Genomic DNA, 19,108 nt, shown 5'->3' with positions numbered 1-19,108 from the left:
AGCTTTGTCTGACATACTTTTGGCATGTTGCAAGGAGGGCTGAGTCCTTGAAGAGGGATATCATGTTTGGGAGGGTGGAGGGACAATGCAAGAAAGGAAGACCACTGATGAGGTGGACTGATGGATTGATTCAATGACTGGCGTAATGGGGTTAGGTGTGTTGGAGACAATAAGATTGGCACAAGATAGAGGAGGGTATAGGGCTGTTTTACATAGGGTCGCTAGGAGTCTCAGGTGGCTTGACGGCACATTACAACATCCATATCATGTTGCCTATTGGTCCAATGGTAAGAATCTTTGTTTTCTTGATGTTGCGATTCAATCCATATTGAAGGCTACATTCTTTATATCTTCAGCAACAAGTGCTTCAAGTCCTCCTCATTTTCAAGAAGCAAGGTTGTCTCATCTGCATAATGCAGGTTATTGATGAATCTCCCGCTGATCTTAATACCACATTCTTCTTCATAGAGTCCAGCTTCTCAAATCATTTGCTCAGCGTACAGAGCAAATGATGGTTGATTTTAGGTGCCATCGAATCACATGACTGTGTTTACAACAGAGGTAAACCCTGCCCATCTTGTGCCCTCTTCATAATCTCTGCTCTGCTTAATTAAGCCCATTGCTGCAGTCACAGTGCCATGCCACCATGCTGGGGGACTTCTCCTTCACTGACCTTCCACCTTTCACAGCATGATCTCATTTTCCAGTGAAAATGTACATGAGATAAATACAATACAATACAATACAATACAATACAATACAATACAATACAATACAATACAAAATACAAAATACCAGAGATAAAGTCTCACCATTCTTGCCTTTCAGGAGCACTCTGACTGCACTTCTTCTAAGACTGATTTGTTTGCCCTTTTGGGAGTCCCTGGCATATTGTATTTTCTTTCCCAAAGCCACAATTCAAAGACACTGATTCTTTGATCTTCCTTATTCAGGGCCCAGCTTTCACAAGCACGCCATGGCTTGGGTCAGACATACTTGAGTCTTTAAACTGACATCCTGGCTCTTTAGCACTTTACAAGGTCTTTTGACCTCAGATTTGACCAAGCGATAAATTGTTTAATTTCTTGATTGCTGCTGCTTCTGTGGGTACAGTGGAGCCAAGTTAAAAAAAAAAAAAAGAAATAAAATCAAATCACTGAGTATGTTAGAAGGCTAAAAAAGGAAGTAAATGTAGAGTTTTAGCTTTGTAGGTATATTGATCATTTTGTAAGCTGGGCTTACAAAAAAATTGTTCTGTTGTTTTAACTAACTGCACAGAAATTTTATAGTCCTTTTTGTGTCACCCCTTCTGACAATGTTACCCATGCTGTTTGTACTCCTGTGCCCCCTTGGTGACATTACTGATCAGACCCTTGACCTACCTTCTCATGGAGACTAGACTCAGCTAGGCAATACCCTAGAGAATCAGTCTCAGAGCCAAGCCAATCTCCCTGGGGAGGCATCTGAGATCATTCTGATCTCTTCCATCATCATGAGGGATAAATGGGATTCTCCCTGGGCATCTGGCTCGGGTCCCCTCAAACAGCCTAGGTCTCCACTCCGAGAGCCGAGATGGGGAGGCTGTTCCCAGAACCCTGGCTTTGCCTTCTCTAGTCCTCAGTCACTTAGGTATATCAGCAGTGGTGCTGGTGGCTGTCCAGCCCTTAGCTGGGTAGCTTGGATTCTGGGACCCCCAGGGTGGGTAGATGGGGGGATGTCACCTCAGGAAGCTTTAATCCTGATTACCTGGTGCTGGTGTCCCCATCCTCCAGGTGATGTGGGTGCCAGCCACCTTTCCCTTTGCGGGAGTGGTATGTTTGCCCTACAAGCAAGTGAGGGTTTTATGGGGCCAGGTAATCTTGTTCCTATCATCAGAGGAGCTTCCATCTGCAAAGGTCTATGCCAGAGGCCCTGAATCACCTTGTCAGCCGGTACAGTGGACCCAGGCCTGCTGAATGAATGTCTTCTGACCTTCCTCTCTGCTCCCTGGAACCTAGATCTGAGGACATGAGACCTGACCATACAGGAGTCCTGGGTCCACTGCACATAGAATCAGCCTTCTCACCTTAAAGGACCCCCGTGGTGGGTAGGGAGAGCTCCCTGAAGGAACTGGCTTTCTTGAGTTGTTTGGCTAAAAGTGTAACAAGCCCCTGAAAGTTGACTGGCCACTGGGCTCAGTCAAAGCTGTTCCCTGACACCTGAAACCCTAGGAGGGTGAGGCACAGTCTTGTTCTTACCCCAGAGGGAGTGCTGAGCTGCACTGCCCCCCCTCTGCTCTTCTGAACATTCCCAATGACTCAGCCCCGACAAGCCACCCCTCTTTCTTCTTTCCTTTTTTTGGCCTCAAGAACAAAAACCCTCACAAAACAAAACCAGAAAACCTTTGCATGGCATTTGATGCTTCAGAGCCCACACCACCTTCAGGCAGCATGCGGCTGGGTGGGGGTCCGGCAGAGGGCAAAAGAGGGGCTGGGGGGAGGCAGGCACCAAGGGCAAGGGTTTGTCCACATCCCTGGCCTGGCTTACCTAAGCTGGTGGTGAAGGGGTGTGTGGAAACATTGCTGTGGTCCCCTGTGAATGTGGCACCCATGGGGGATAACCTCTCACCACCTTGCTCTGTCATCGGAACCCGAGGGCAAGGAAAGATGATTGACACACAGAGCTGCCCAGAGGCGCGGGAGGCAGGGACGGGAGCTCTGGATGACCTGCTTCTGGTTGCGGGTCACTCAGCACCATTTGGTTCCTGCTAGGCTGAAGGAGCCGACAAGAGCAGCTCAAAGCTCTGTCCTTCAGCCAGAGACTTTGGCTAAGGTAAAACCACGTGGGATGAAGCCCCGCTGAGATACTTGGTTACCCTGAGGTTGTTGGAGAGAGAGCTCACAAGCCCTGCAGATAGTAGACAAGCTTCAGGGCGTGGAACGGGCGTGGCCATTGAGTGAGTATGCTCCCTGATACAGGCGTGGTCAGTGGGCGTGGTTAGTAGGGGAGGCGTGGTCAGTGAGGAAGTCATGGGGGGGGGGCGGCATGACAAATGAAATGGCATAATCAGTGGAGAGGTAGCCACTGCGTGTAGGTGTTGAGGAGGTCCTAAAAAAGGTATGGCTTGGAGCGAAGGCTGCCCATGGTCAGCTGGTGTAGCCCTACGCAAACCTGATAAGGAGCCATGGTACAGAGAGGCAATCGTGGGTGGCAGAGAGGCAATCGTGGGTGGCAGACGTAGTAAACTGTGCAGGAGAAATTGCCTATCTTTCTCCTGCGGAGTAGCTAGCTTGTAGATTCGAACTGCAGGTCTGGTTTTTTTGCAGTGCAGCTTCTTACCAATAGGCCACCAGAGCTCCCTGGGTCTCAGAAACTATCAGCCGTTGACAGGGAAGTACCAGCAAGCAGGAGCTGGGTGTCTCTGTTCTGCAAAGAGACATTGTTCTCCAGGTGCTCTAAGCACCTTGTCCACTCTCCAGCCTCTGAGGCTGTCCCTTACCCCCTCCCTGTTCAGGCTCAGTGTCTACCTGGAAAAGGGGGCTATGTTGGGGGCCAGGAAGCTGATTCTTCTCTTGAGGAGCTGGTGGCTTTCTCCAGCCACCAGCAGGCTAACCTGGGGCTGGGGAGGGGGCAGGCGTCCTCCTTTGTGCATGGGTCTGGATCCAGGGGAACCATGCCGTAAACCTCAAGAGCAAATCGTGTGCCAGGCCCAGTGTTGAGCACCGTGGAGGGAGCGGAAAGCTTCCCCAGCCCTGCTTCCCATGCAGACATCCCAGTCTCCTTCCATCTTCCACTTGGTAACCTTAGGCCAAGTTTAATTCTTCTTCAGTAGCTTCGTGGAGTCTTGCTGGCTTTTAATCTCTGTGCTTATGCAACATTATTTCCTCTGCGGCACAAAAGGTTATTACAGCTCCTCTTCGTGGAGGACTTGAGATGTGTGTTTTGCTTCAGAAGGAGCAGGGCACTGGGCTGGGCTGTGAGCTCAGGAAGCTCTCGGGGATCCAGAAGGATTAGACAGACCGATGGGTGTTTAAATGGCTCAGGGATCCCACTGCCAGAGGGACGAGTGCCCACTTTCAAAGGGTCAGCTCCCACCCCTTCCATGACTGCTGCTGCTGGGCCTGGTCTGGGGCAAAGTTCCAGATGGGCCGGATGGGACCTTGTAGAGGGTCTGTGGGTGAGGCGTGGACAGCAGGGGAGACATGGTCAGCAGAAGAGATGTTTTGAATGAGGTGGCACTTTGCTCTGGACAGGTGAGTTTCAATAAGACCCTCCCTGTCAAGGCCATGACTTCCTCCATGGCTTGGACCCCTTGGTCTAAAACCCCTCACTCTTCCGATTTCTCCTTCTAGGGACCCCTAACCCAGGAGCTGTCCCTGTGGGATATCCTGAGAAACCTTCCATTCACCCACCCATGTGCTACCCCGTGGAATATATGAGAAACCGTACATTCACTGTACTCTGACTTCTTTGTCCTGGTTTGCTTTTTTTCCACCACTCACATTTGCAAAGTGGTTTTTAGCGGATAAGTGATCTATCCGTTCCCGTTGCCATCCAGTTCACTTAGTGTTAGAGTGTGTCAGAATTAAACTGTGATCCACAGGGGTATTGATGACTGATTTATCAGAACCAGATTTCCAGGCCTTTCTTCCGATGCACCTCTGGGTGGGCCTTTCCGCTAACAGCCAGGTACTTTTACTTCTTGCGTGAACTAGGGACTGCACTACAGACACCAAAGCAAGGCTGCCTGAATGCTGTGGTGGCATTTGAGAAGCAGGTTTAAGGGCATTGCATACACAGTCACGTAGGGAGAGCCCCAGGGGCAGCAGTGCTCAAGAGAGTGTCTTTGGCTGGTGAGTATCATGAGGTGGTGGTAGGGGGTCTCTGTGCTCAGCTGGGGGCTGTCTGTGCTCCTGGGGTGCTGGTAGCTAGGGACGGGTCTGAAGGGGAGCCCCTCATTGTTGCTTCTCTTGAAGCATCAGACTTTCAGCTCTGGGCTGGTCTTGGACCAGGCTAACACTCAGGATCCACACTTGCGCACTTTGCACTCCTGCCCTGGACATGGTTAGAAGACTGGAATAAAGCATCAGGTTTCTGGACCTGGCCTGAGGCCCTTCTGAGCCCAGGTCCCCCAGGCCCTCGCTTTTCAACAGAGCAGAATGAGCTGTGAGCTTTCCAAAACTGTGCCCACTCCGGGTCCCTTTCTTTGTCCACCCGATATAGGGGTTTCCCTAGGAATGAGACCCAGAGTGGAAACCCTTTGAGAGTGAACTGCTCCTGCTTGCTTCTCCAGCCCCAGCACAATGACCTGCATGCAGCCAGCACTTAATAAACACTGGCTGACAGCTGGGAAGGCCTGGGACAGACCAGAGCGAGAAGGGTGAGGAAGGGGGACAGAGTAGCAGGTCCTGGTCCATGGCTTCAGACAGCTTTCCTGGTCCTGAAGAGGCTCTGTGCCTGTAGGCTGAGCTCAGGGATCCCACCAAAGGCCTCATAGTTAAAGGACAAGGCTTATTTGCATTCATTTGCATGTAATGTGCACTAGCTTTTAATTTCAAGGATTTTTTGTATTTTTAATTAAAGCAAGCGGCAGTGTAGCCTCCCTCACCCCTGCCCAGTGTGGCACGGAGATGCTAAGATGCTGATGGACTGTCACTTGGGTACCAGCCAGACCCAAGAAGAGAGAGAGAGTAAAAGAGAAAGAGAGAGAGAGGTGGGACAGAGGCTGAGGTTCTCCAGAGCTGATGTAGCTAAGGCCTCACTTTAATGGGTGTGTGTTGGGTCGGGGGTCTCACAGTATGCCTCCTGCCCCGTCCTACATCGGGGTGACAACTCCGCCTCCGCCAGTAGGACTGCTTGAGACTGGCCCAATGCAGCAGGCAGTGAGTGTGCACAGTCCACCTTCTCCTTCTCTCAGCTCCCAGGGTCCCTTTCTCTGGACCACTCAGGATTCTGGGATGGAACCTTGGGACCCAGTGCTGGGCAGAGGCTGGGGGCCTCTGGGGCAGGGTCACTCTGGGCATCTGGTGCGATTGTCCTGGAATCTCCATTGCTGCGGTGCCAGGCGAGGTGGTGCCTGCCATGGGCAAGCGGGCTCGGAATCTAGGTCAGGCTGGTGCGGGGAGGCGGGCTGGGCAGTGATGGCAGGAGCCTGCTGCCACGTGCTCTGGCAGGGCCAAGGCGCCTGGGGCAGGACCTGTCCTCCTGACCCTGGCCTGACCTGCCCCTCCTGGGGGCGGTGCCCTAGCAGGGAGGAGCCTGTTGCCCCTGAGGGGAGTGTGTGGGCTCTACATCTTGCCCCTCTTTGGCTGTGGATGCTCTTGAGGGTAAGTGTGTGATTGTCTGTGCTGGGGCCCAGACGAGTGGGTTGGCCAATAGGCTTCAGGCCAAAACCTTCTAGAAGCTGCCTGGACCTCGGTCCTCCTGTTCTGTCCCTGCCTCCACTCCTTCAGATTATGTACCATGATTGCACCCCGAGGCCACCTAAGAGGAAGTCCTGGTGGCATAGTTTATAGAAAGAGCTGCACTGCTAACCCAGATGTGGTCTTCTCCAGGTGTTCAAATCCTCCAGCTGCTCTTCTAAGGGAGGGATGAACATTCTCCTGTGTGATTTAAAGCCATGTTAAACCTGCCAGAGGGTCAATGATGAGTCCATTCTAACTCAACAAGAAGTGAGAGAGCCATGTAAAGGTGTTTACATCTAGTGTGTTATATAGTGGAATGCTTATTGAAAGGTTGGGGGTTTGAATCTACCAGTCGCTCTGCAAGAGAAAGATGGGTGATCTCCCAGAAAGGCCCACTGCCTCAGAGCCCTGATGGAACGTCACTAGGTGCTAGAATTGATGACATAGCAGTGGCTTTAGTGTATTGGCCACCTAGTCTCTCTGCTCCTCCACACGTCCAGCGGCCACTGTCTCCCACGAGGCGACTACCTGAAGACCCAGGTGCCTCGCCACCTACCTGTGTCCTCAGGTGGTACCCCACCAATCCTGCAGGATTAGCACTGGTTCCCAGCACTTGGGGCCTCTCAGCTCTCTTTTGTGGAAGGTGCAGAGGAATGCGTGACAACCATGTCTGGTCGCCACTGCACCCCTGCTGCTTCTGCACCTCAGACCCCAGATCCCTCTCTCTCCTGCTGTGTGCCCTCCCCTCCGCCCTGGGATTTGGCAGTGCTCCCTTGGAACTGGTCTGCTGACTCTGCTCAGTTTGGAGGAGTGGGGAGCAGGCCTGGTACCTTGATTGGGGGGCTGGCATATGGTATCAGGGCAGGGTGGCACAGGCCTTGCTCAGGGCAGGTAAGGACATCATGTACCAACCGCAGAGCAGACTTAGGGTCTGCTCGGTTAGTAACCTGTGTTCCTGTCTACTTCTGGGTTTGCTGAGGCCCCATTTCCTTGAGCCCTTTTCCGGATACCTTCTCCCTGGAGTTCGGCCTGCACTGGCCATCCCATCTATGATGATGCCTTAATGCTGCTCTCTACACTGCCTCCTCCTCTACATCTCGGCCCTGCGGCCTGTGGTCAGCTCTGCAGCTCTGATCACTTTAGGGCAGGCTGCGGTCACCTGAAGTGGCCTGTGGTCATTTGAAGGTGGCCTGTGGTAATTCTGAGTGGCCCTTGGTCAGTCCCTGGAGGCTGGGATCAGTCTGAGGAAGCCTATGATCAGGAAAGTTCCTCGTTTGAATGTTCCACTCCTCAGCCAAGCGTGTGCTCCTCTGTGACCTGTGTTCCCAGGACTGAGCTCTGGGTCTGACTCATGACTGGAGGTGACTCAATATGGGGGGACCTGAGGCTCAGAGGAGCAAGGGGTCTTCGTAGGGGTTGTGAAACATCCAGAGAGAGGGATATTTCAAAGACAAGCATCCTTTGTGGCCCCCTACCCAGCCACTTCCCAGGAAGGACGTTCCTTACACCTTGCTAGGATGCTTGCTGTGCCAGAAGCCTGGGCTGGGTCCCAGCTGCCCGCGGGGCCCCACAGAGCAGTTTAGTTTCTTAACTGAAGCCATAATGTTAACTGAACTCTTAAACTGGGCAAGAAAGTGACACTGAATTGGCTTCCAGGCTGAATAATTAATAAAACCTCTCAGGGCCCAGCGGCTCAGCTGCTTGTCTCCCAGCGGCAGGCTGGCAGCTCTGCTGTCATCGGGTGGTTCCGTCCTTAAACACTCTCTTGACACTTTGGAGAGGTAATTAAAATGCTTGAGGGAATGAAAGGACTGTGTGGTCACCCAGGGGGAACGCTTTGGGGTCTTTGGCCTGGGGCCAGGACCTGGCTGATATCCTGGCTTTGAGAGTGGACACACGACTCCTCTACTCCAGTTTCTCTGTCTGAAAAGCAAAGATGTGGGACCAGCTGGTCTTGGGCTCTTTCTAACTCAGAGGAGCAGAGTCAGGGTTGCTTTTGAGGCTTTGTGCCTTTGCACCTCATGGGGATCCCTCTGCACCTCTGACAGTGCAGACCCCGAGCCACTGCCTGCTGACACTTGCTGGGACCTGTACTTTATTGCCACGGTCATTGGGAAGAGGTTCCTGGAGATGTACAGGGGGCCAAGCCAAACACATGCTTCTGTAGTTTCTACACCCGAGCTTTACACCAGGGTTTCTAGGGTGTAAATCTGCTTTACTCCATGGCCCAGGAAGTAATTTCTCTCTGCTCTCGGCTACATGGACTTCAGTAGACAAAGTGACCAGGGCAACTTAGTCACCAGTCAGGACACGTAGTCTGAGAACAGCAGAGAAAGTTCCCAACAGGGGCATCTCACTTGGGTCTTTGTGCAAGAAGGTCTGGCTCCACTGAGGGTGCCTACTCCTGCCCTGGCTCTCCTCTGGGACCCAATTTGAGGTTCCCAGCTAGTCCTCCTCCTGCTTGACAAATAGGGAAACCGAGGCTGAGGCTCATGACTTCCCACAGTCCACAGAGTGAGTTGGAGCAGAGCTGGGCCTCAGGCCTGAGTTTCCTCGCCTGCTGGTCTGAGTACCCAGCCCTGTATGCACTCTGTAAGCCCAGTAAATGCAGCAGAGTGGTTAATGGGTCCTCAGTCCAGGCCAAGGGCAGAGGTGCAATGTGCTAGGGAGGTTCTTTTTAATGTTCTAGAGGAGACCTTGGGGTGCAGGGGTTAGCGTGCTTGACTGGTGAACTAAACAGTCTGGGTTTCAAGCCCACCGATTGCTCCATGGTAAAATGACATAGCAGTTTGCTTCCATAAAGGCTGAACAGCCTTGAAAACCTATGGGGTAATTCTACCCTGTCCTCAACTCAAGCTTGACTCACTGTCACCGAGTCAGATCGAATCGTAACCAACCCACTACTGGGTTTCTGAGGCTGTGAATCCATGAGAGGCGATTGTCCATCTGTCTCCCGAGGAGTGGCTGGTGGATTTGAATTGCCAGAAAGGCCCTTCGGGGAGCTCTGGTGGCTTAGTGGCAAGAAGCTGGACTGCAATCCCAGAGGTGCACAGTTCAAATCCACCAGATGCTCTGCTGGAGAAGGAGGAACAATCTCCTCCTGTACCAGTCAGATCTGATTTGACGGTACACCCACACAAAATAATAAGAAACAAAACAAAACAAAACAATAAAAATAAAAGAAAGGTCCTTCAAGGGTTATCATCACAACTCCCCATGGACTGGACCACCAGAACTGTACTCTGTCCGGGAGAGTTGCTTTGAGTCAAAACGACTCACTGGTAGCGGGGTTTTGTGTTCTAGGGCAAGCTGCAGCCAGCCACCGGGACTCCCCTGGGTGAGAGTAGAACAGAAGTCTACAGGGTTTCCAGTGGCTCAGCTTTCAGAAGTAGAACAACACATTTTTTTTTCTTCCCAGCCTCCTCTGGGTGAACTTGAACTACCAACCTTCTGGTCAACAGCTGGACAAGTTAGCCATTTACACCAGGGATGCAGCATTATAACGAATACCTCAGAGTGGGTGACTTTCAAGAATGCAATTTATTCTCTGACTGCCTTGGTCAACATGTGTGGGTGACCCTCTCAAAGCACCCCTTCTCATCTGGGAAAGGAGGCAGTAAGGATAGGAGCATAGTGTGAGGAGCAGGGCCTGGGGTGGCAGAATCTGGGCTCCTTGCCTCAGTCTTCCCTTTGGAACACATGGATCTGTGGAAAGCAGAGAGGCTTGGGCAGCCCCCCCACCCCGGGCTTCCCACCCCCAACTTGGTACTTGTTTATACCTGTCACCCTTTTTAAAAATAAGAAGGAAATGAAACTCCTGGGGAAATCTTCATCCTTAAAGAGACTGCTCCCTAAGCGAGCCGCCAGGCCTAGAGATCTCAAAGACGGAATTCTGCTAAATGCCCAGAAAGGAGATTTACAAGATCAGAATCTTAAGCAAATTAACATGTGCAGCAGGCAGCTTTTAATCACCGCTTTCATCAGTGACAACTCATCACCGGCTGCGTGCGGTGGGCGGGGCTGGCAGCCGCATGGATTATTCATTAGAACTTGAACTTGGTGTCAGCTGGCCTCTGGAGAAAAGGAGGGCCCAGTCCGCAAAGAGGCAGGGCACCGCCCCCCTTCTTGGAGACACAGGGCGGGCCCCAGCTCTTCCCTCTCTTGGGACCCTGGCTTGACACTTCTCCCTACTTTCCACTCTCACCTCCTCCTCCCTCCTTCTTCACTCTCCAGGTCTGTTTTCTCTTCTCTGAGACTTGGGGGGGGGGGGTGTCTGCGGCCCCTTCCTGGAGGAAGCCTTCACAAGGGATACATGAGCTGGGTGTAGGGGTACTGGATCCCTCTTCCAGTCCCCCCCTTAGATCTGGCCACCCCCTATATATTTGCACAACAGTGCTATGACTTACTCAAATCTGACAGCATGGCCCATGCCTTCCTGGCCTGGCAGCTTCACCTTCAATAAGAAACTCTCCTTTTGACCCTAGCAGCAGCTCTGTCAGAGGCCAAACAAGACCCGACCTTTCCTTGTTCTGCCCAGCTAAGTGGGCACGCTGAGTGCCCCGAGGTATCCTGCCTCAGCCCCAGGACCAAGGCCTGTCCCCACCCAGTGCTTGGACAATGCAGGGAGGAGGGCAGCTCCTTCAAGTGTGTCAGACAATTGTCTTGGGGGCTTTCGCTGGCCTACCAGCCCTCTCCCCTCCATCTGGAGGCTTGATGTTTGTTGGAGTCAGGCAGTTCTCCTACCAGGACTCGAAGCCCTTGGGCTCCTGATTCCCTGTCTTTAACCACTTCCCCTGGCCACTCTCCGGGAGGAGCTGCCAGAGTCCCTGAGTCTCCGACAGACAGGGCTGCAGGCAGAAGTGACACCTTTCAGAACATTACTGATAAATGGAAACATCTTTTGTTGACCTGGAAAATTCTATTTCCCTCAGAGACTGGATGCAGCAAGTAAAACCAAAACAGACTCTAAGAAGGGGCCAGTGGTGTGGCTGCCTTGGGCCAGAAGGACGCTGCTCCTGGATAGCAGGGCTGGATCCTGCCCTAGGCTGGCACGCTCGTGGGACTCCGCTGTTCCCTCACCACCCCCAGACTTCCGGCTCTGCTTTCCCCGGCAGGGGGCTGTGTGGCAAAGTTGCAAACCTTGATCTGGGGGACACATGGAGAGGGAGGGAGAGCATACGGAGAAGGGAGTTTGGGAACATGAACAGCCAGATCTTTCAATGGGAGCAGCCAGGGCTCAGCCCCTCCCTCAGGCTAGATCAGGGCAGCCCCTCTTCCCTTAGTCACTCATAGTGACCTTAGCTCTTCTTGGGAGCCTCTCCTGGGTGGGGTGATTTGTCTTGCATCCAGCCCACAGCATAGGAGCTGGTTTATGTATGAACTGAGGGTCCCCAGGGTCTCTCCTGACACCTGGCAAAAGGAGAGACTCCGTCTTGGGCATCTGTGAGCTAACCTGGGGGCAGGTGGGGAGGGCAGGTGCTGGGAGGTCACTAAGCCTCTGTGGGAGGAGCCCCGTCTGGGAGACACCTCTGCTGCTGGTCTCGGATAACTGGGATTAAGACGGGCATTAAGGAGTTAAGGGGAGGCGGGGCTCCCAGGGGAGGGGCGGTTCCCGGCGGTGCGGGCTCTTCCCTCCCTCCCTCCCTCCCTCTTCCTCCCGCCCCACCGGCAGCAGCGCCGAGCTGGTTCGTTCGGCATGGGCTCCGCGGGGCGCGGGGCGCCCCTGCTAGGGCACGAGTTCCCGGGACTCACCGGAAGAGCCTGGGGCCCGGGCCTCCTCGGGCCACGTCGGTAGCAGCGGAATTGGTGCCCTCGGGCCATGGAAGAGCCCGAGGCCCCCGGTGGGCTCAGCCGGGACCAAGGTAGGGGTGCTTGCTGGTTGGGGGCAGCTGAGGGCGGGACGAGAGTTCAGGAAGGAGGCTGTCCAGTCTAGGGAGGGGAGCGCAGAGAACAGGCAGTACTTTCCCCGCCCCATGAGGTTCCTGATAGTGCAGCCAAGTGACCCCATTCCTGGGCAGCACACACACTCCTGTCATGTACTGCTGTCTCAGATCCTTGGAGAGGAGGGTCCCACTCATTCATTAAAGGTGGAGACATCCTGAGGGATAGGGAGGTGTCCCCCGCTCTGTCCCAGCCACACTGACCCAGTTCCCCTGACCTGTGGCCTGCCCTCAGTGGAAACCAGCTGCATGGAAGGAGACAGGCTCTTAGAGTGTCCAGTGCTGGTAAGTCCTGGTCCATAGGACCCGGGAGGGTCTCCTGGTCCCTCTCTCTCACCAGCCAGGGCTTTAAAGGTGACAGCACAGTCCTGAGATTCAGTCAGCACCATGGACAGCAGTAGCTCACCCCGCCTGCCCCAGAGCTCAGCTCTGATCTGTCCTTTCCTTGTCTGGGAGCTGGCATGGGTGCCTTGGGAGGTGATAGAGAATGCCAGAGGTGGAAGGAACCTTCCAGGGCTTCCCAGAGTTCTTCAGTCCTGGGAGTTGGGGAATGAGGAGAGGACAGGATGTCAGGGCCAATCCTGAGGGCTTCCCAGGAGTGGTGTTAGGAGCTGGCCCTGGGAGACCTTCTCGTTGGTAGGGTCTCTTTCTGCTTTACTTTGGCATCATTTGTTCCTGGAGTTGAGAGAGGAAAGGTGATGAGTGGGGAACCAGTGGCCACAGCCAATTTTGCAGCAGGAGTGATTTGAGCAAGACAGTAGGAAGAACTTCCTGCGCAGGACTGAACTCTGCAGTGGTGTTTGTTGTGGAGTGTTCTACCCTCTTGATTGGTGTGGATGCAGGGGACAGGCTAGCAGGCACACGTGGAGAGCAAGCATGATGTCACAGCCAGGGGACGTGGTGGACTAGGGCGGGGCCTCTGACATGTGTGACCTTACACCAGGCTGCACGTCTTTGGGCCTCTTCTTGTGTGAGAAAGGGACACCAAGGGGACATGACACCAGATAGCCAGGAAGATTCAAAGCAAGGCTGGCTGGCTGGTTGTAAGGTTCTGAGTACAAGCAAGGACTACCCCTCCCCACCCCTTAACTGAGATGCCCTTAGTGAATAGAGGAGTATGATGGGGTGCATGGTCCTGGTGAAAAAGACACCCCAGTTCCATGTTCTGAGGACAAGACTCAGACTTGCCCAGGTATACCCGACTGAAGCTCCCACCCCAGTGCTGGACAAGGCCCCCAGGTGGGGGTGGTCCCAGGGAGGGCTTGTTTTGCAGGAAGCTCCATAGAATGGATGACCCAGGGCGGCCAAGCCTCTATCTAAGCCACTGGGTGCAGACATCTGTGCCCCACCATGGGCTGCTCAGTGCAGCCCAGAGGCCCTGGGTCCAGGGAGCTGGACCCCCTGAGTGCCCACTCCTAGGAAAGAAGGGCACTCACTGAGTGCCCCAGCCTAAGTGGAAATTGGTCAACCGTTATGTCCCTTCCATACCTCCACCCCGGGAAAGGTGGGTGAAGGGGACATGGCATCTCTGCCTTCTCTGCTGGGATGAGCTTGCCAGTGGCCCCTCCCAGGAGAATCGCCTCGGATGTGCTATGAGGCCGGCAGCAGATGGACTGGAGTCCTGGGTCCGGCCCTCCATCTGCCCCGCTAATGAGCCGATGGTGACGGCTTCGCAGCTCCTGGCACCTCTTTCTGGAAGTGGGCAGAAAGCCCGCTCAGGAAGTGCCCCCTCCTGGGACAGGCGGGTGGGGGTGCGGGCCCCCTCCACAGCCTGAGGCCGGCGGCTCCGCTTTGCAGGGGGGTTTGGGGGGGTACTGAAGAGGGGATGAGTAATCTGTCGCATCTTCCTGGGACTGCACTTCTAGCTCGGTGGACGTGGGCTTCACTGGTGGACAGACTTCCTGTGTGGGGACGGCAGTGGGTGGGGGCCTCCGGGGGGCCGAGACTGGGAAGCTATGGGAGAAGCAGGCACCCTTCTGGCTGCCCTACACCTGCCAGGTGCAACTGTCCTGAGGGATGCACTATTCAGCCTGGATGTGGTTAGTCAGCAGGAGAGGCATCAGCTGCCTTGAATATCTATTTACCAGAGGATCCCTTTACGATCTGGGCCTCAGGTGTGGTCAATGAGAGACAGGAGTGCCCGGAAATGAGGGTATCCAGAGGGCCAGGAGATTGAAGGGGATGGAGGAGCCTGTCATAGAGAATCTCAGGACCACAGAGGAGACAAGTGACCCTGGGGGCCTAGGGGACCCTAAGAAGGTGGAGTCTAAAGGGAACTTTAAGCCCACAGTCCTCAGGTGTGGAGCTGACCGAGGACAGTGGGCCGGCCTGTGCTGGGCCCAGGTACCTTTAAGCCTCTCAGACCAGGCGACCCCTGATTGACTCCACGTAGCTAAGCAGTGATCTTGGTTCCCTGCACAGCCAGCCCAGCTCTGCCACTTCCTTCTGGAACTCTTCATAGCAAATGCTTAGCAGGAAAGACCGGATTTCCAGTGCTGTCTGCCCCAGACCTTCCCCAGGTGACAAGAGGTGTAGGATAGGACAGCATGGTGGAGGTGGGAAGGGGTTGGATGGGGCATGTGGACCAGGGAGAACCTCCTGATCTGACATCTCCAGCACCTCACCCTCCTGGGGCAGGAGGCAGGGTCCAGTACCCCCAGTGTCTGAACACGGTGGTATCTGGCAGAGATTAGGGTGCCCAGGAACAGCCTTTGCGTGTGAGATTCCTGGACAGTCTGCAAGTAAAGTGGGCAGGTCACCCTCTGTGTGTGGGCCCCCAGGTGGGTCCGTGGGGCTGTGGGCCTGGCTCTTGACGAAGCCACCCTCCCACTTCCTATTCCTCCTCCTCCTCCACGTGGCCTGACATTCTTATGTCTCCCAGCTTCACCCTGGCCCAGCGTCCACTCCACCTGGGCCTGTCAGCTGCTGCCCCCCCACCTGGCCTCAACTCCTCCATCTTCAGGGACCCTCCCTTAGAACTGCTGCCCACACACACACACTGCCCAGCAGGAGTTTCCTGTCCTCCTTGGGCAGCCTGGGCTCCATCTGGTGACGTTTGTGGAATGATCACACTCCAGCTGCCTCTCAAGCCTCTCTGTGGGCATTGGATACCCTGGGCAGTGCAAGGAACACCAGTGTGCTGGCTGTCCTGACCCCTCCCGGTGCTCAGGCCTGTCCCTCCTGCAGTCCCCACTGATCCCCTCACCTCAACTCCCCCAGGTGTCTGTGAACTCGAGAGCCTTTGGAGAAGTAAGGGATGGGGGTCGGGGACGCACAGATACTGACGAGGTGACCTGGAAGGCAGGAAGTATATAGATAGACGTTGAGAGAATCCCTGCCTGAGGGACACTAAGTGTGATGAGTGTCCGCACCCAGCCCTGAGCTTGTCCCTGTGAACTGGACTGCCCCCTGCACCGGCTGGGTCTGCCAGAATAGTGGGAGCTAGAAAGGATACAACTTCTTAGGGACTTGGATTCTGTGCTGTTGGGAGCCTCTTGAACCAGGGTCTCTCTGTGATGTTCCTTGAGGAGGAGGCCCAGAGGTGACAGTGACAGTGGCAGTGGTGGAAACTGAAGGACCCGGCTGAGTCCCTTCACAGGGACAGAGAGGCCTCTCTAAGAGAGACCTGGGCCCTGCATCCCAGCCTCTGGGAGCCATGTCCACGCCCCATCCCGCTGCGCAGTGACACTATTTCTGGTGTCCCCCTTCTCCTAACTCCCTTATGATTATAACAAATACTCCTGCTTGAGGGACAGCACAGAGAGTCCTCACTGGCCCTTGTCTGTACCTGGTGGGGGTTTGACCCTTCCAGCTGGGGATGCTGCCGCCAGCTGGTGGTGGGCCAGGCTGCCGCACGCCCAGCCCGAGCAGCCAGGACCAGACCACCGGGGGAGCTGGTATTTGGGGCCAGGGCTGGGCTGCCTCGTGGAAGGGAGCCGCACTCAGCGTGGTGGAGAGGCAGACGGCTGGCCTCTGAGAAGCTACCCCAGCCCTTAGGACACATGCTGTCCTGGGCTTTCCAGGGGCCACATGCACAGGTATGAAGTCTGAGGTGACCAGAGCAGGCTGAATTCACTGTAAGTTGGGCAGTGGCTACTGGTATCCGGGTCCTGGATGCTGGCCGATCTTGGGTCCTGCTGAGAGTGGGGGTCTGAGTGAGCCGACTCACACTCTGATAAAATAAAAATAGTTGGGGAGGAGGCGCCCAGACGAGTGGGGAGATGAGCTGCCTCTCAAGACGTTGAAATCATCTCCGCCATCTGTGTGTGGGCCGTCCTCCTCCGTCGGCGCCGGGCCAGCGGCCGGGCCCATCTGGGGGGGGATGGGGGTGCAGCTGGCCGGTGTTCGGTAATGGGGACAGAGCCTCTCCCTTTGGCCTCTCTCCACCCCAGGTACAGACCTGGAATCACTGCATGCTGAGCTGGGCCTGAGAAGGGACATCAAATGCAGCTGGGAGAGAGGACCCCCCCTCCCTGGGATTTCTGGGGAGATGGGTGTATTCCAGGCTGGAGTCAGGCAGCACAGCCAGGACCCCTGTTGGGGAAAGTGGCTGGGTTGGGTAAGGGCTGCTCAATGTCCAGTAAAGAAGAGAAAGACCATGGGACTGTCCTTATAAAACACCCCACACATGTGGCAAGAGAAGGAGCTCTGGTGGCCTAGTAATAAGTAGCTGTGCTGCCAGCCCAAAGACACGTGGTTCAAATCCCCAGCTGTTCTACTGGCGCAAGACGGGCAACCTCCTCCTGTGCAGTTTACTGCCTCTGAAAATCCACCTGCAGGTTCCTACTTGAACCCTGAGTTGGTTTTGGCTTGACAGTCAGTATACAACAACAACATTGCAAAAGAAGGGGACCCCCAGGGAATGAGGGACCAGGCTGGAGGGCCAGCCTGGAGTGGGCAGGTCTGCAGCCCCTGGGCCACAGGGCAGGAGAAGATGTGACACCTGACCTCGTCACACACACACAGCTCAATGACGGAGTGTGGACTAGGGTGCATCCCTACACCCCACCTGCAGGGCCAGCCCTGAAGGGTCATCCTGGCCTTCGTCAGAAGCCTGGGGCTGTCATTTGTGGGTTTGTTGGAGGATGAAATTGATTTTGCAGTTGTCCTCAGGGAGAGGCGGATGTTGCCGCTGACACCGCGGGCCATGTTGCCAACTGTGTTAGGACAAGATCTCTCGGAGCCATAAAAACACAGTTAAACTGCGGGGCCTTGGTTTCTGAGGGCGAGTCAGCTCCCTCCCTCCCCATCTTGCTCTGAGAGCGACATGTGCTGCAGGGGCCGGGGAGGGGCTCTTTGGGAAGATGGGAAAACTGAGACGCAGACAGATAGAACTGGTGTAAGGTCACAGTGGAAGATGGAAGTGGGGAAGGGAAGGGATGGAGCGAGATCCGTTCCCCTCAGCACAGAGCAGGCAGCAAGCAGGGCTAGGACCCTGACCCACCACCCCAGCTGCGAAGGCTGGGCCTTCATGCAGGAACTTGTTCTGTGGAGGGCCACTTTCAGGTTGATGGCACTGTGGGCTCTGGGGTCCTCGGAGCCCTCTCTCTATCCTGGAGGGTGACACTGTCTGCTGTGTGTTCCCATGCCCTGTGTCTTCCAGCACAAGGCTGAACTGCTGGCTCTGGATAGTGGTGGCCAAGCCCTAGTGAGCTGGGCCCCTGTCCCATCCAGGTCAGTGAGCTGGGCCCCTGTCCCATCCAGGTCAATGAGCTGGCTTGAGAGCTCCTGCTGATGGCGAGAACCTCGAGAGGAAGTGGCTGAGCCAAGGGAGAGCTGGCTGCTGCTACATCCGTAGAGCTGGCATGGCAGCCTTGGCTCTGGTGACTGTGGCAGCCTTTGTCCTCGAAGGCTGGGTCTGTCCTCTTCTGTGATGTCTCCTCTCATCTTTTTGTCTCACTTACCCATGAGGCATCTGCTACGTGCCAGGTTCTGTACTGGCTGCTGGAGACAGCGTAGAAGGGGAGGCAGCTCCATGCCCAAGGAGTCCCAGGGGATCATACGGTGCACAAACCAACCTCTGGTAGCCTTGAGGGTGTGGAGAGCCTTCTAGGACTAAAAGAGGGTCCTAGGACCAGGAAGGACCCCTGGTAAGGGGCCGCGAAGAGCAGGGAAAGCGTTGAGGGAATGAGGCACGGCGTGTTCCTCCCTCATGGAGTTCCTTCCTGTCCACTTGGGACTGAGGGATGGACCAGCGGGGTGTGGTTGTTCCATTCTCAGCTCAGTGCTGTGGGCTGCAGGGCTGTACCGGTGGCTGCTGAGGCCCCAGGGAGCCAGTAAGCAGGAAGAGACTGGTGACCGTGGGCTGGGACCACGCCTGGGATCTTGGTTCTGTCATCTCCCCAGGGCGCTCACTCAGTGTGACCATACCCCGGGTGAGCAGAGCAAGACCTCTTTGTTCAGGTGGGGTTTGGGGTGGGGTCCTGGGAGGCTGACTGAGGTGGGCTGAGCCTGAGAGATGTGAGTATGCTGAGGCTGGGTGACAGTCCTGAGCGTAGGCCAAGCCTCCCATGACTCTGATTCTTGAGCCTGTTTTGGTTGGAGAAGCATCTCGTGTGGCTGAGAAGAGGTCAGGTCAGTGATGACTGGGTTATCAGGCAAGGAGGTGGGTACCAAGGAGCAGAGGGGCCAGGCACTTCCAGAGCCTCCTTGGGGTGTAGAAATTTCTTGGCATTGGTTGCCTGGGCTGGGGTGCCTGTTGGATGAAGGGTGGACTGGTTTGTTTGCCCCCAACTGTGCAAGGAAGTGACTGGGCTAAATGAGAAATAAAAATGCCCTCAGGACACG

The sequence above is a fragment of the Elephantulus edwardii genome, unplaced genomic scaffold (assembly GCF_000299155.1).
Source record: "Elephantulus edwardii isolate Elephantulus edwardi_28Jun2011 unplaced genomic scaffold, EleEdw1.0 scaffold00045, whole genome shotgun sequence".
Taxonomy (NCBI): domain Eukaryota; kingdom Metazoa; phylum Chordata; class Mammalia; order Macroscelidea; family Macroscelididae; genus Elephantulus; species Elephantulus edwardii.
This window is presented reverse-complemented; position numbering follows the sequence as displayed.